A 17855-nucleotide genomic window follows, 5' to 3' on the forward strand; every position below is an offset into this window, starting at 1 on the left:
CTTTTTCTGTAAGATGGATCTAATAGTGCTTTGTTGTCTTTAACTTCATTCATAACAATTTTGTTAGATTGTGTAGTGACAACTGTCATATCAGCATGCATTAAAAAACTTATTAAATTGGTCAATTTTTGTGTAGCCATTTTAATATTGAAAATGGAAGAAAATATGCAACATTTTTGGCATGTTCTTTATTATTTCAAGAAAGGTAAAAACGCACTGAAACACAAGAGAAAGATTTGTGCAGTGCGTGGAGAAGGTGCTGTGACTGATCAAATGTGTCAAAAGTGCTTTGTGAAGTTTTGTGCTGGAGATTTCTCAATGGATGATGCCACATGGTCAGGTAGACCAGTTGAAGTTGACAGTGAACAAATCGAGACATTAACTGAGAACAATCAATTATCTACCTTGTGGGAGATAGCTGACATACTCAAAATATCCATCCAAATCAATAAAATTATTGGTGAAAGTGAAAAGTGTGTTTTTTATTTTATGAAAAAAACTAAACTGACTCTTTGGCCAATCCAATCTTTAGGGTAAGGTTTGACTGCATGGGTCAGAAAACCTGAAATAACAGTGGTTTACACAAGATAATTGTTTTTTCTTCACTTCAGAGAGGTCCAGGGCTGATAGGACATTTCACAGTGTCAGGGACCCCGGCTTTTTCTGTCTAGTGCTTTGCTTTATGATCCAAGATGACTGTTTAATCTCCAGTCATTGCATCCACTTTCTAGGCATCAGGAAGTAGTGTCTTCTACCCCTCACATCACATAACCCCCTTTAATGGAGACCTCATAGAATATCATACAAGATATTCTGGCTGGCCCAGCTAAACACTGGAGATTCTGTTACTGGGGAAGAAGGGTAACAGAATATACATAAAGTTAGGTAACTAGCGTTTTCTCCCACAATCAAATATTCGAATATGGCAATTTCCTCTCCCCTGACCAGTTTCTTATTCACTTTGGGCTTAAAAATAACTTTCTGCTCCTTTCAGAAATGCTTGATTTGATTTGTGAGCCAAATTTGGCTCAAGGGCCATAGTTTGCTGACTCCTAATATCTTTAGTTGTAGAAATGATAAGGTTTAAGAAAAGAAAATGTTTTGTTGTTCTAAATAGAAGCTGGTCAATTAGGATAAGACTGGCATGGGACAGAAAGTAGAAGAATCTAAAAATGTTTAGAAGAATTGATTGTCTTGAGGCCATATATTCTAAAATGCTTAAAAATATATAACTAGATTAAGAAAATGCTCATTTTTTAGAGAGGTATTGTTTTTGTTTAAAGGTGATAAAGTATAAAATTTACTATTTTAACCAGTTTTTAAATGTACTATTTAATGACATTAAGTACATTCACAATATGTGCAACCATTACCACTACCCATTTCCAGAACTTTTTCATATCCCGAACAGAAACTCTGTATTCCTTTAAACACTAACTCTCCATATTCCCTCCCCACCCCCAGTCCCTGAAAACCTCTATTATGTTTTCTATCAACTAAATTTGCCTATTCTAGGTACTATATAAGTGAAACCATACAATATTTGTCTCTTTTAATCTGGGTTATTTCACTTAGCATAATGTCTTCAAGGTTCATCCATGTCATCACATGTACCAAAATTTCATTTTTTTTGATGCTAAATTGTACGCTATTGTGTGGATATGCCACAATTTGTTTATACATTCATCTGTTCATGGATATTAGATTGTTTTCACCTTTTGCCTATTGTGAAAAATGTTGATATATACATATGCAAGAATCTGAGTCCCTGTTCAATTTTTTTTGTGTATATACCCAGAAGTCGAGTTGCTAAAGCGTTTGATAAGTCTACATTTAAGTTTTTAAAGAACTACCATACTATTTTCCTCAGAGGCTGCACCACTTTACATTTCTATTTAAAAGGTCCCAATTTCTCCATCTCCTCACCACCAGTTGTTATTTAAAAAATTGTTTTTGACAATAACAATCTAATGGTTGTGAACGTTTTCTCATTATAGGTTAGGTTTGAATTGCCCTAATGACTAGTGATGTTGATCATCTTTCCATGTGCTTCTTGGACATTTGTATATCTCCTTTGCATAAATTCTATTTAAGTCTTTTGCCCATTTAAAAATTATTTTTTAAAATTGTTGAGTTATGGGAACTCTTTATATATCCTGGATATACATCGCTTATCAGATATTTGACTTGCAAATATTTTCTCCCATTTTTAGGTTGTTTCTTTACTCCATAGTACGTAATAGTTTGATGCACAAACATTTCAATTTTGATGAAGTCTGGTTTATTCATTTTCCTTTTGTTGCTTGTGTTTTTGGTGTCATAACCAAGTAATCATTGCCAAATCCAGTGTTACAAAGCTTTCCCTATGCTTCCTTCTAAGAGTTTTGTAGTTTTTCTTCTTACATTTAGGTCTTTATTTTGAGTTAATTTTTTAAGTGTATTTTATTGATTATATTGTTACAGTAGTCCCAGTGTTTTTCACCTTTGTTCTCCTCTGCCTAGTAACCCCCTTCCTCCAGCAATCCCACCCCCTTTAGTTCATGTCCCTGGGTTGTGCATATAAGTTCTTTGGCTTCACCCTTTCCTATATTATTCTTAACTTCCCTTGTCTATTTTGTACCCACCAATTATGCTTCTTAATCCTTGCACCATTTCCCCATTTGCCCCCCTTCCCCCCTCCCAGCTGATAATCCTCCAAATGATCCCCATACCTATGATTCTGTTCCTATTCTGGTTTGCTTAGTTGGATTTTGTTTTTATTTTTTAGATTCAGTTGTTGATAGTTGTGAATTTGTTGTCAATTTAATGTTCATAATTTTGATCTTCTTTTTCTTAAGTAAGTCCCTTTGACGTTTCATATAATAATAGCTTGGTGATGATGAACTCCTTTAGCTGTACCTTGTCTGGAAAGCACTTTCTCTGCCCTTCCATTCTAAATGATAGCTTTGCTGGATAGAGTAGTCTTGGTTATAAGTCCTTGCTTTTCATCACCTTGAATACTTCTTGCCAGCCCCTTCTTGCCTGCAGAGTTTCTTTTGAAAAATCAGCTGATAGTCTTATAGGCACCACTTTGTAAGTAATTCTCTGCTTTTCTCTTGCTACTTTTCAGATTCTCTCTTTATCTTGAACCTTTGGCATTTTAATGATAATGTGTCTTGGTGTGGTCCTTTTTGGGTCTAGCTTGTTTGGGATTCTCTGTGCTTCCTGGACTTGTATATCTATTTCCTTCACCAAATCTGGGGAGTTTTTCTTCATTGTTTACTCACATAAGTTTTCAATTTCTTGCTCTTCCTCTTCTCCTGGGACTGCTATGATTTGGATGTTGGCAGTTTAAAGTTGTCCCTGAGGTTCCTAAGCCTCTCCTCATTTTTTTCAATTCTTGTTTCCTCATTCTGTACTGGTTGACTGTTTTTTTCTTTCTTATGTTCCAAATCATTGATTTGAACCCCGGTTTCCTTCCCTTCACCATTGGTTTTGTGTGAATTTTTCTTCATTTCATTTAGCATAGCCTTCACTTCTTCCCTTATGCATCTGCCATACTTAAGCATATCTGTCAAGCCTGTGAGCATCTTTATCACCCATGTTTTGAACTCTTCATCTGTTAGGTTGGCTATCTCCTTGTCTCTTAGGTTGACTATCTCCTCATCACTTAGTTCTCCCACCTGAATCTTGATTCGTTCCCCATTTTGGCCCATACTTCTCTGTCTCCTCATCTTGACAGGCTCCTCCCTTTGTTTGCCTCTGTGTCTTAGGTAGAGCTGTCACACCTGTTATGTTGTAAGGGGCGGAGCCTTAGGTATTCATCAGTATAGGGCGACTTTTTTCACCACGTTTTGGTGCTGTATGTGGGGGAGGGGTTTGAGAGGGAACAATGCCGCTTGCTCAGCACTCACCCCTTTTCCAGGCACGTCTCCCACTTCATATGGAACTGGTGCCTCTCTAGCTGCTGCCCTGGCCTTCGTTCCCAGAGTGGGTGGGTCTGTGGACATCCCAGGACTGTGGGAGCTCTTTAAACAAGCGAAGTCTACTGAGAGACTGGCAGTTTCTTCCTCCACCCCAACCCCCACTGGTTTGCACAGTCAAAAGCAATGAAGCTTTATTTTTCCCAGCACTGGGACCATGAGCTGCGCGATCTAGTGCTGGGAGCACTCCCCAGGTATCCCTCCTGGCTTTTTTAAATGTGTGACTGTGTTTTCCGCCGACCTGCCTCTGATGCCACTGTACTGCTGTTGCCGCCACCACACTGTGTCCTCTCCATCTGGCTTCCGCCCCTCCTACCTCTCTGGATGAGTATTTCTTCTTTATATCTTTGTCTGTTGGACTTCCAGGAAAGCTCAATTTTCTGGAACTTCTGGTTGTCTCTAGTTTTGAGGTACTTGTATTCCTTCTTAGTTGTGCAGGGAGATGCAGCGTATCTGTATAGGCTTCCCTCTTGGCTGGAAGTCTTGAGTTCATTTTTATATGTGGTGTAAGGTAAGGGTCCAACTTCATTCTTTCGCATGTGGATATCCAGTTTTCCCCGCACTGTTTATTGAGAAGACTGTGCCAATGGTCTCGATACCTTTAAAAAAAATCATTTTACTGTGTATGTGATGGTTTAGTTCTGAGCTCTCTGTTCTAGTCAATTGCTCTATATGTCTGTTCTTATGCCACTACCACTGTATTGATTACCGTAGCTTTATTGTAAGTTTTGATCACAGGAAGTGTGAGTTTTCCGACTTTGTTTGCCTTTTGGAGTCCCTTAAGATTTCATGTATATATATCAGAATGGATTTTTCTATTTCTGCAAAAAATGCCAGGAATTTTGATAGGGATTGCTTTGAATCTGTAGGTTGGTTTGAGTAGTATTGCTATCTTATAAATACTAAGTCTTTTAATCCACAAACTTGTGATGTCTTTCCATTTAATTGTGTCTTCTTTAGTTTCTTTCAGAAAATTTTTTAGTTTTTAGTGTACAAATCTTTTGCCACTATGGTTAAATTTATTCCTAAGCATTTTATTCTTTTTGAAACTGTTGTAAGTGGGATAGTTTTTTAAAACTTTCAATTGGATTTTTCATTGTTAGTGTACAGAGATTCAACTAAGTTTTGCACATTGATTTTGTACCCTGAGTTTTCACATATGAGGTTATATCATTTGCAAACAGGTATAATTTTGCTTCTTCCTTCCCAATTTGGATATCTTTCATTATTTTTTTCTTGACTTATTTCTCCGACTAGGACTTATAATATTGGGTTGGCCAAAAGTCCATATGCTTTTTTTCTATCAAATTCAACTGGTCTACCCATCCGGGGAGCATTTTCCAGTGAGAAATCTCCAGCATGAAACTTTGCAAACCACTTTCGACACATTCGATCAGTCACAGCATCTTCTCCATACACTGCACAGTCTTTTAGTTTCAGTTGCCTTTTTACCTTTCTTGAAAGAATAAAGCGTAATATGCCAAAATGTTGCATATTTTCTCCCATCTTCAGTGTTAAAATCTCTACACAAAAATGCAGCAATTTTGATGTTTTTAAAAAATGCACACTGATATGACAGCTGTCACAGTACAATCTTAACAAAATTGTTTTGAATGAAGTTAAAGACAACTAAGTGCTACTAGAGCCATCTTATAGAAAAACAACAACAACAACAACAACAAACTTTTTGGCCAGCCCAATAGTATGTTGAACAGAAGTGGAGAAAGTAGACCTCTTTGCCTTTTCCCCGCTTCTAGGGGTAAAGCTTTCAGTCTTTCACCATTGACTATGAAGTTAGCTGTGAGTTTTTCATATACAGCCTTTATTATGGTGTGAAGTTTCCTTTTATTACTAGTTTGAAGTTTTTTTTTAAGTCAAGAAAGGATGTCGAATTTTGTTAACTGCTTCTGTAGAGATGCATATTAAAGTATACAAGGGTGTTTTCTGAGATTTACTTTAAAATACTTCAGCAAAGAAAAAAGGGTTTGATGAAGCAAGTGTGGCAAAATCTGGATAATTGTGGAGAATAGGTGATACTTTGGGGATTGACTATTATCTCTGCTTTCGAGTATGTTTGGATATTCAGATTATAAAAATTTAAAGGAAAAACTTTCATTAAAATATTTTATTATCCAAACATTATTGTTTGAATGTTCTTATTTATTAAAGTAACTTTCTATTTTAAACTCCTTATCTTTTAAATACGTTCATTATTGTCTCTTAGTGTTAGGGAATATTGTGATCTTTTGGAACATCCAACTCCATTATGCTTTTGCTTTTTCCTAAGATAGAAAAAGAATCTGTTTATGTTCTTTGTGTTTGTGAGAGACTCACTCTTGTTGAAAGTGCTCTCCTCTTCTCTAGAAGTTGGTAAAATTGATGCTTGTGAGTTCTTGGGTGTTTCATATGAATGTGAAATAGTTTCTAAACTTGAATTACCAGGGAGGGGGGGCTGGTTTCAAAAAATTGGAGAACTGTAGACAGATTCCTCAGGCCTCGGGGAGCATTTGGTTCCCAGAAATGATTGGGAGGCAGCCAGGTTTGGGCATCACTAAATATGAGCAAAGCTTCAGAAAGGGCATAGGAGCGACACCCCTTTGTGCTCCTTCCTACCATCCTGCAGAACATCCTATTTTAGTGGGAGGGAGAGCAGGACTTGGAACCAGAAGTTCTGGTCCCATCAGTAGACCTAGACGACCTTGGTTAAACAGGTAACTTCACCCTTGGGAAAATAGGAGACTGAACTAAACTACTGATGAGTTTCCTGAATGAATGAGTTATACCATGATGAGATTTTGGGAGAGAGATGTTGATCACCAGAAGTGACAGGGTTAATGTGGAATAATCCTGTGCACCAAAGGAGAAGATATTTGCTTATCTGTATTAGGTTGATTAAAGTTTTAGACAAATTGCTCATGGAAAATACTGTAGATTCCCAAAGGGTTCTATTTTTTATTTTTATTTTATTGTTGGGAGGTAGTGGGAGGGTAGAGGAGAAGCTTGCTTTATTAGTTTATTTTTATATGTATTTATTTAGATCAGCATAAGTAGTAGAAACATGGCATTCTATAGTTATTGTCTATATTTCAAAAAAAGAAAACCTCAATCTCTTCTTGGATGGTCTAGTGGAACCGCAACTTTGACATATTTAATAAAATTAAACATTGTACATGTGCTTTTCTTTTGAGGGCTTTTAAGAGTTTTCGAATATGCCTTGTTAGCTTACCCAAGCCAAACTGGGAGGTCAGAAAGATGCTGGCAGCCTGTCGGATCCTGAGGCCCCCAGGCACTGAGATTAGTCCCAGATCACATTCAGGGGTTAGTGTGCAACTGCTAGCAGATTGCAGTCTTCTAAAAATCCAGGATTCAGAGGGGAATGGATCTGAGAGACTTTGGGGCAGCCCTTTCTTTTACAGATGACAGAATTGAGCCTCAAAGGGACAGCCTAGCCTAGCCAGAGACAGAGCCCTCTCATGCTGAGCCCAGGCTCTGTTAGGATGGTAGCACCTTCAAAACACAGAACATACTTCCCTGCCGGAAGCCACATCTTTCAGTGGTGACACCCAGCGGTGGCCCCCGTGGTCTTTTGCTTGTTTTGGAGAGATGCAGCGTGACTGCTTTTGTTGTTACAGCCCTGGGTGGTCTGCCAGTGAGCACGTAGTATAAATAACAACTAATAAATAATTTTACAGCAGAGGTCCTAAATCTTTCCAGATAGTTCACTGGTGCGTGGCTGTCAAATGCCAGACAGAGCCTAAGAAAACAGTAACTTTAACCCGTCCATCTTTTATGTGCGTGGCACGTTGTTGTCATAAAATTTTCCAAAGGTTTTAATGGCTTAAGGGAAAAAATGTACACATGAGAACACACGTACACAAACACACCCACATGTGCATAGCTACCCTATCTGACTCCATTATAACTTCTTTTTGTAGAAATGATCTACTTTGTATCTTTCTCAATTTTCCTTCTACTTGGCTATGGTAAGCTATTTTATTTTCTACTGCAGTGAATTTGAGCAGATTTGATCCTTTGGGAATAAAATCCCTTCAATTTTGCATGCTGGACTGTACTTTTGCGTTTGTTTTAATGTCAGAAATGATAAGAAGATGAATTGTTTTTGCTCACTTTGTAGTTTTTTTACCTCCTGAGAACCAGGTTCCAGAATCCTGTGCTAAGGCCCTTGTGTTTCCAGCTGAGTTGGGGTTAGGATTCTGGCCTTGTCTTCCTCCCTGAGATGTCCCAAGCTTCAGCTTCTTCACCTGCAAATTGGGAGTAATAATACCTGTTGCACAAGGTTATTTTAAGGATTGAGAGTGGTAGCTTCCACGAGACCCCCCAGCAGAGACTCTCCACATAGAGCTCTCAGTAGGCGTTGGTTCTTTGTCTTCTGTCTTTACGTCTTGTACCCTCTTCTGTTGAAATTGTGCCCACAGCAAAGTCGGTTTTCTCCTGCCACTACCCTGAGTTGGAATAAAAGGACGCTGTTCTGTATTGTCATAGTGCACTTATCTTGTGCCTCTTCCATATGGTCTTTGATGTGATGTCTTTCTCTGGGGTGATTACAGGGGACCTGCCTGTGTACCTGTCAACCTCTGTCTGGGCTGAGCCAGTGCACAGAGGCTGTCTGAGGACAGGCTGTGATGGACTGAATCCTGCATTTCTTCTGGGACATTAATGCATATGTGATCACAGACAAGCTCTCCACAGGTGTGGGGGCAGTTTCTAAAGCAAATCAGAATAGTACCTGCTCACGAGGTGGGTGCTGTCTCCGCATCCTTGCTGCTTCCAGCTGCCTGTTTGTCTCCAGGCCCTCTACCTTGGAGGCCTCTGCTCTGTTGCTTGGGCAGGCTTGGCCTCCCTGAGAGGTCAGGTTTATAGAGTACTGGTTAATTGGAGTCAGCCTGACTGCTTAATACCTGTGTGCTGTGGGTGGAATTGCAGCCCCAGAAGTCACTGAGGTCCTAACCCCCAGCACCTCAGAATGAGGCCTTTTTTGGAAATGCGGTCTTTTAGAAAGGTCATCAGGGTCATTAGGGTGGACCATAATCTAATATGAGGTCACATGAGGTCATTAAGAAGAGACATTTGGACATGAGCAGATATGTTTAGAGGGAAGATGATGTGTAGAGACAGAGGGAAGAACATCTACAAGCCAAGGGGTGCCTGAGGCTACTAGGAGCTAGGAGAGAGGTGTGACACAGGCTCTTCCTCACAGCCCTCAGAGGGGACCTACCATGCCAACACCTTGGATGTGAGACTTCTGGCCTCTAGAACTAGGAGACAATCCTTTTCTGTCACTGAAGCCATCAGTGTGTGATACTGTGTTACGGCAGCCTCAGGAAGCTAATACACTGTGTAAAGCAGGCAAGTTTAAGTCTTTTCAGCTTTATTTTCTTATCTATAGAATGGGATGATGTGATAAATTGTACCTATGTCATGGGGTTCTTCTGAGGATTACATAGCCCTGGCACACTGGGAGAGTCTTTATTAATGGCTTCCCTTTACTGTTATTCCATAGACCCCTGGCCCTCCTCAACTCTGGACCACTTTTAATCTTAGCAGCCCCTTGTTGCGTCTTTCCAGAAGTTGTTCAGCCAGGTTCTAGTTTCAGTAGTCATTCAGTCTTGAAGCCTTAGTGTAAAGCAAATCCTGTTTTCCATGGGAACCTAGTTTAACAGGGGTTTCATTTCCTGACCAAGCACTCAGCAACACACAACCTGCAAAACCATCCATCCTAATAGGTTAGGATGTGTCCACAGGCCAAGGCCTTTCTGCTCTCAGGTAACCATTTTAACTGGGAGACTTTGTTATATATGATACCCTTTAAGTGCCCATTGATTTCCTGACTTCTATTTTTTTTTTTTTTTTTTTAACAAGGTTACTTTATTTTAGAGAGAGGGGAAAGGAGAAAAAGAGGGAGAGAAACATCACTGTGTGGTTGCCTTTCACGCGCCCCCAATTGGGGACCTGGTGTGCAACCTAGTCATGTGCTCTGACTGGGAATTGAACCAGTGGCACTTGGTTTGCAGGCCAATGCTCAATCCACTGAACCACAGCAGCCAGGGTGATTTCCTGACTTTTAAAAGCCTGTCTTCATAGGCTATAGGAAGTAGGGCCTGGTTTATTTGGTAGTCATTAGAAGAAAAATTAAAATTGATCAATTTAAATCTATGCATCCTTCTCAGAATGTGGAAAGTGGATGGCATCTGGAATCAGATGTGGGTTTCACTCCAACACTGGGAGCTGTGTGGCCTTGGGCCAGTTTCTTAATCTTCGCGAGCATCTGCTTTCTCCTCTGTAACACTAATGGGATGATATCTGCCCAGGTGGCTGCTTTAAGATTTAAGTAAGATAACATCAGTAAAGAAACAACTTTTCCATGTGGAACCTACTCCAAAAATGTTCCTTTCCTCTCATCTCTCCCATTCCTCAACTGTTATAGTCAACAGCTTAAATTTTGGCCACTCAGACATGACATGGAGGGTTGTTTGGGACAGGTAAGAGCTTACGTGCCCCTCAAAATGTCCTCTGTAGAGAGTGGCCCACCAGCTACATGCTGAGAAACTTTGAGTGGCATAGTTCAGATTCAAAACTCGTTTCAGCATGATCTGAAGTAAATCTGATATTCTCCGTAAAGTCTTTTGGTAATTGTGTAACTTCTGAGCTGTTTATTTTTTAAGAGGTCTGAAAGTACCAAACATTTGGAGGATGAGGTATGAGACGTGTGTGTGTATATGCATGATGGCTGAAAAAAATAAAATTTCCTATAGCTAGACTTCTTTAACTATGAGTTGGTCATCTCTATAAATCCAATGTGTATTTTTGAAGTTCTCTAAGATAAATCTACATTAATAACTATGGCTATCTGAGCACTTAGGGTTCAGATAACATTAATAACCTGAGAATCTCTAAGCTCTTTATAAACATCAGTGCAGACTGTATTACTATCCATATAAAACAGGCCTTCAGTTTGAGCTTAATTGAATTAGTCATTTAGTATTGGATGAGGAGCCTGTTCCAGTTTCACTGAAAGAGCAGTGGGGTAGGGAAAGAAAGAGGCACAGAATGCTAAGTTTCAACATCATTTTATTTGTTTTATTAATTTTCTAGTCTCAAAGTCATTCTCAGATGATTCCATTAAAAGGAGGAGGGATATTTGTCATTTTTCATGAAAGTAATGACTGATAGCGGGGATGAGAGATTATTCATACCTTATTATAATCAGCATAATTTCATTCTATAACTGCTTATTGTGTACTAAAATCCAAATGACCTTTCTTTTAAAAATAAAACTTATAAATTCCATAGGGGCAAGTTCAAAACAGAAAATTTCCCAAGTTTTCATACCTACCTCTTGTTAATAATTATTCTGATAAACTGGGTTCAGGTAGGACCCTGGTTTGAGTAGATATATAATCTGGAAACCAGTGTGAAGAAAATTGTCATAAAGTGAATCATAGTTCCCCATAGGACTCTAGTTTTAATTAGGAATTTTATTCCTGACAAAGTGCTCTGCATCATATAAATCTTAAATATGGCTATTAATATGTTAGGAAAGTAAAGATACAGCAATATATATCATGTAATAACTGAAATAATAGCATTATATCCCTAGTTACATAGAGTGGACCTGCATAGAGTGTATACATTGATTATCCAAAGGCCCGAGAGCTTTATAAAATATACATTCAGTACAAAAACTGCATTGCTCTGCCATGGTTTAATATCTGTGAAAGAACTTAATAAACTATAAGTGCTATACAGATGTAAGCTGAAATTTTGTTAGCCTTGTGCTTATAGCCTAACATCATACACATGCAATAAGATGTCCAGTTAGCAATATTTTTGCTTTCCTTAGAATTAGAAGTTTGTCTGACTTATGATCTAGGATATGTAGAGAAGTTTGAATGAATGCTATGCTGGGGGTTAATATTTATGTTTCTATGCTTTGATTCAGAATGTTTTTATGTGTGTTTTTGAATGTAATCCTCATGATCTCTTTTTAAGAGAAGACACTGTTATCCTTGTTTTGAAGAAGAAGGAGGACCCTGATGCTCACAGAGGATAAATGGCACCTTCAGAGCCACTTGGTCACTAGGAAGTGGCAAAACCCAAACTAAAGCCTGATATTTCTGACTCCTCATTCTGTGCTCTTTCAAATGCATCATAAGAACTTGACATTTCCCCCTGTAATAAACAGATGCTATCAAAACTAGCCCTGGCTGGTGTGGCTCAGTGGATTGAGCGCTGGCCTACGAACCAAAAGGTCGCTGGTTCGATTCCTGGTTAGGGCACATGCCTGGGTTGTGGGCTGGGTCCCCAGTTGGGGAGATGTGAGAGGCAACCACACACTGAAGTTTCTCTCCCTCTCCCCACCCCCCTTTCTCCCTCTCTTCCCCTCTCTCTGAAAATAAATAAATAAAATCTTAAATTATTTCAGGGATCTTAGAGCAATGTTTAAATCTTCCTCACAGAAGACTCCAGCTGTGAGCTTTCAAGAGGAGAGACTCTTCTCGAGTCTTTGCTCTTACTTCACCGTTGCTTGCCTCCCAATAGAATTACTGAATACAGGTGGTCATGGTAGGTTAGACAACCTGAGGAGGGCACATAGATAAGGGGAAGTGGAGTCACCGTCTGCCTTAGTGTATTAGGTAATGCTAGTCAGTGCTGCAGGAACAAAAAAATCCTCAAGTCCTATTAGTTATAACAAAGATTTATCAATCAGACACAGAGACTTTTCTTTGTGCAGTGACTAAAGGATAGGGCTGCTGCCATCATGTAAGCCCACCATCTGGGAGTTTCTGTCTTCCAGGTATGAGCAAAGGGGAAGAAAACGTGTCTTTCTCTGAGTTAAGGAGTGTGGTGTGTGGTCTGATGATCAAGTGTTCTTCTCTGTGCTGAGATTATTGGCTTCTATAGCAATAGTATCATGACACTGTCTTCATTAACATCCTGGTTAATCACCTGACCTGACCATACCTGACAGTCATCTTGGTGGCTTTTTGTTTGTTTATTAAACATGTGTGGAGTGCTTGTGTGCAAGCTGTTGGATTGGAAAGTTGATTCAAAGCAACAATTTATTCCAAAGTCTCACTCAAGTTGTGTTTCACCCATTCATCCTAAGTTGCATAAGGGGCATTGTTAGTCCATAAGCATGTTGGAAACAGGCACTCCTTCCTCAATGCAATTTTACTTCCATCTTTAGGAAAATTGTCACACTGAGTTTCTTAGAACAATTTCCTCCATTACTGTCTCCTGAAAAATTGTCCAAATAAATACACAAATTGACAATTCCCTGTTATATATCACTCTGTTTCTCTCGTGCAGTACACAACCTGCTCAACCGTATGTGGTAGCTTGTTTACTTTGCTTCTTACTGTTGAATCTTTCTGAAGATCTTCAGCCAGGCCCAGGAAACAATCTTTCCAATCCTTGTAATATGGTGGGGTATTCTTTTTTATGGTGGATGTCAGTTCTGTTAGGCCACAGGAAAAAGTGTCACTTCTTTTCATAAGGTCAAATTTCTGTTCTATTTTCTGAGGCAGATATCATCAATCTTTAGCCTGATTTGTTTTAAAATTATATATACCTTAATCCATTGTTGGTGTCTCTATTGTTTGACCATTTGTTACATCTTAAAAATATGAAGTCACCCTGGTACAATAGTTCCCTTATTCAAAAAATTTGTACTCAAATAGGACCTTAATGGAATATCCCCAGTGTGATAAATTCATGCCCAGAGGCTGAAAATCCTTGCAATTATTAGGAAAATAGATGTTCTGTTTGCCAGCATTTGCAATAAGCCAACCGAATAGGCAATGCTATTATTCGTTAAATGAACAAATGAATGGATGCACTGTGAAGGACAGCTAGTCTTAACTGTGAATCAGTTGCTTAAAAAAATTGGTTTTAAAACTGCATGTTATCACAGAAGGACCCAAAGCTAGAAAAGCCCATTACTGTTTCTTTGAGTTAAGGAGCTTTGCTAAAAATGAAGGAGCAATCATGTGTGAAGAAGGATAGTATGTTCAAAAAAATTCCAGGGCTGGTCTAATTGCACTTTGATTGCTCTCTCTAGGGAGTAATTCTTATTCCTTGGTAGGAAACCACGAGCAAGTCTGACCATTTGGTTTTGTGAAAATAAACTTAGTTTAATTTATTGACACATTATACATACCTGCCAAATTTTCTTATGCTTTTTCCCTGACATGTGTCTTGCCTGATGGAGTCACTGTAATGCAGCCTATGTGTTTTTAAAGAAATTATGTTTTGCTAAGGAATGTATCAAAATTGTTAAACCACGTTGCACCTTGTTCTCATTAGTCTTTGGAATGCAGCTGCCAGAACAGAAAGGGCAAGGGAGACGGAGAAGGAGTGGTGGTTGCGAATACTCTCACCTCTCTCCTTCTAGGAGGCCTCTGGGTTCCATTTTGAGCTGCAGGGTCTCTGTCCTTGTTCAGGCAGCTGTGCCAGGAGGTGCAGTAGGGGATCCCCGTAACCCAAGCCCATTGCCGCTCTGTTTAGCTGACAAGCCAGGTAACAAAATGAATCCCATCTCTCTGTGCAATCCAGCTACAATCGCCCTACTGTATGTAATTAAATTTCCAACATCCGGGTTTCCATTGGAAATACTGGCTAGAGGTCTGCCTGGGTTCATTAATAGCAGTGAACGCTGAAGAGTGTGTGCAGATGTTCCAAGTCATGACAATTCTACCTGCTAACATCTCTTGTCAGTCCCTGCTCTCCACTCCTGACACCCCTGCCTGCTTCTGGATCTCATGAATCTTTCCTGAACTGGTCCAGTAGCTTCCTAACAGGCCTCCCTGCTCTTTCCAGTACGCCCTCCCTGGCCAGAGTGACCTTTTAAGGATGCTTGGCTTTTCTTCTCTCTGCTCGGAGCTCATCCGGGGTTCCCTGTCACCTGCAGCATAAAATGACAACCCTTTGTGTGTGGTTTTTGAAGGCCTTTCAACGTCTGGCCCTACATCTTTGTCCAACCTAATCTCCCAACACTTCTCGGCTATAATTTTATGTTCCAGGAATCAAGGACCATTTGTAATTTTGGAAATATACCTTGCTCTGTCATACCTCTCTCTGTACCTTTGCTCGTGTCTTTCTTTATTTCTTGGATGCCTTCCCTGCTAATGGTCTGTCTCCCTGAATGCTGCCTCATCTTTGAATCCCTCCCTAATTTCCTCTGCTGATTTAGGTGCTCAGTGTTCTGGCCTTTCTAGCCCCTCTTGCTGAGCTTAAGTAAATACAGCCATACAAGCAGTTAGTAGCATAAATACTTGTTGGTCTTGACAGGACTTTGAGCTCCTTGAGCTCGAGGACTATAGCCTTTAATTTGAATCTCCATAAAGTATTACAAACTTGGTATATAGAAGTTCAATGAATGAATTAAGAAAAGGTTGCCAAATTACTGCTCAGTGAATCTTCAAGAGCTGTTCTTTTAGACCTCTCGAAATCCAGCCAGTTAAAGTAAGAGAGTGGAATGGCTTTGGTGAAGAAGTTCAGGTATCTCAGTGAAATTCAGCCAGACTGCCCTCCTTTACCTCTGTGCTTGTTGCCTTCTCTCCTATGTTGATGTTAAATACAAGGCCACCAAACGAAGGTTCTGCTGTGGGTCGCTCCTGCTGCCTTGGTGACTCTGCCGGAAGTCAGCCAGCGCCACAGGGCGGTGCAGGAGCACTCGCTGTTGGGACTTCCATTTTGTGTTTTTCAGTGTACTTTGGATTAGTTTTCCCAGCTCTTGCCAGGGCCCCGGATTCAGGCTTCTTTGGGTACCCTCTCTGGGGAGGGGCATTTTTATTATTACCCAGTAAAAATTGCTGTGGAATTCCAAGGCGTCTGACATCTCGATCTCCCAGGCTCCATTTGGTAGTGAGATATTTTCTTGTCTTGGTGTCTCCCATTGTAGGCTTCACATTTCTCTACATTTGGGGGCAACTGTGTCTTCACTGCTTGTGCATCTTCATATTGTGGCCTCTGCCCAGTTTGGGCTGAGCTGGGTGGAGAAGGGCTCTGCATCCCCAGCATGCAGGCTGCCCTCGTGAGTGAGGTTCTTCATTCCTCAGAATGAGGCCCGGCCTTCCTGCCAGTGAGGAAGCAGGCAGATGCGTGAAAGGGGGCTGTCATGGGTACATGGGTACTGCCCTCCCCTCTGCCTCTTGGAGCAGGGAGTCTCTCCTGTCATGGGGTTTCCTTCTTCCCTGGTGGCAAGTTCCAGCTCTCTCGGCCATTGGGAGTCAGATGCCTCTAAACTTCATAAGTGTGGTAAATGTTGAGGAAAACGTTTTCAGACCTGTGCTGAATTAGAATCCGGATTCTGGCATTTTTATTGTAGGATCTTGGCCAAGTTGCTGATCCCTCTTTTATTTTTTTGTATTTACAAAACAGGGCCCACACTCCTTGTGGGTTGCTGTGAGGATTAAATGTGATATTATAGCATCTTGGTAGAGCTCCTGATACACACCAGGAGCTCAGGAGCCAGTACTCCCATTTGTAAATATCTGTTCTGACAGAACATTTGAGAACTACATGGAGGCACAAAAAAGGAGAATAGATATTTGTTTCTACCTGGCAGCCTAGTGAAATGGCCAAAATTACTAGATCAGGCTGACTCAGGGCTCCAGACTGTGAGGAGCTTTAGCCTGGCCCCTTACCCAGAAAACCTGCTCAGGGGGCCCCTCTGGGGTGAGGGCGGAGGGGGCAGGACGCCTGAACTCTAGTCCTGGATTTGCCACCAACCACCTGTATGACTTCAGATGACCCTCTGTTTTCCTCAGTTTCCAGACTGGGGGAAATCGGTGTGGACCAGCCTCGCTTATCTCCAATAATGTAGATGTGAAATTGTTATGAAAATACTACAGGGCATGTTATGACTGAGAATGGGAGTAAGTGGAGGTTGTCTTTTCCTTTCTCTTTCCCTTCTTTCTTTAGCAAGCTGTTTAATTAACACCATCACAAAGAAATAACCCCGAAGTACAGAGGAGAAGCATTTCTGTTAAAGTGATTTCTTGTAGGTGTCATTATATCCATTTCCAGAGGTTCTTAGGAAAGCCTTTGAAGTTGTTTTAACACTTTACACCTGCTCTGCTGTCAGGTGTTGAGCTAGCGATTTGAATTTCACAAGTCCATGAGTCAATTTATTCCTTAGCTCTTAAATAATGCTCTCCAGCATAACTCCATTTTAAAGGTGAAAATTGCTCGACTATGTTAAAAATGCAGGTGGAAAAGACTGGAAAATAACAGACCAAAATGCTAACTGATTGGTACCTAGGAGAGTTCTAAGTTTTTCTTTTTTTCCTTTATTTATACCCTTCCGTATTTTCCAACTTTTCAACGATGGGTTTTGTTTTTAGAATAAAAAATATATATGTGCCTCCTCCCACAAATCAAATGTTGTGCTATGATTTAATATTAGAAAAAAGTCATTTTAAAAGTTTGTTACATTAGTCATCCTCATTTTGCTTACAAGTATCTGAAAAATTCCCCCAAAGCAAGCTTGGCCCAGCCAGGGTGAGAGACTTACCTTGAGCTCCAGAACAGTGTACCCTCAGCTGCTCAGGGCTGGGGGATTGGGGACAGGACTCTTCTGACAAGGCCTTCCTTATGAGCGTGCTTGAGCTTGGTGGTTAGTAAACTCACATGCCAGTTTCGGTGGGTTTGGAGGATTAATGAGCTGCTAAAACTCGACTTCTTCATCCCATGAAGCTTCCTTTCAAACTACAGATCCCAAATATGACCTACCACAGCCATGCATCCCCTCCCGCTGTGCTTGTGATCTGTATGCTTCAACACACACTCCCAAGCAGCTCCTCAGTTCTCACTGTTGGATCTGAGCGTTTAACCCAAAACGTGCCAGATAACAGCTTTACAAACAAGCTC

General features: G+C 40.3%; 1 protein-coding gene across 1 annotated transcript in view; it reads left to right on the forward strand.

The window, feature by feature from the left end:
* SAXO1 (stabilizer of axonemal microtubules 1) overlaps positions 1 to 17855 on the forward strand; it is a 109613-nt gene that overhangs the window by 34430 nt on the left and 57328 nt on the right. The gene's annotated exons all lie outside the window — the stretch shown is intronic.

This window comes from Furipterus horrens, unplaced genomic scaffold (assembly GCF_987537825.1).
Source record: "Furipterus horrens unplaced genomic scaffold, mFurHor1.1.pri manual_scaffold_4, whole genome shotgun sequence".
NCBI classification, from domain to species: Eukaryota; Metazoa; Chordata; class Mammalia; order Chiroptera; family Furipteridae; genus Furipterus; species Furipterus horrens.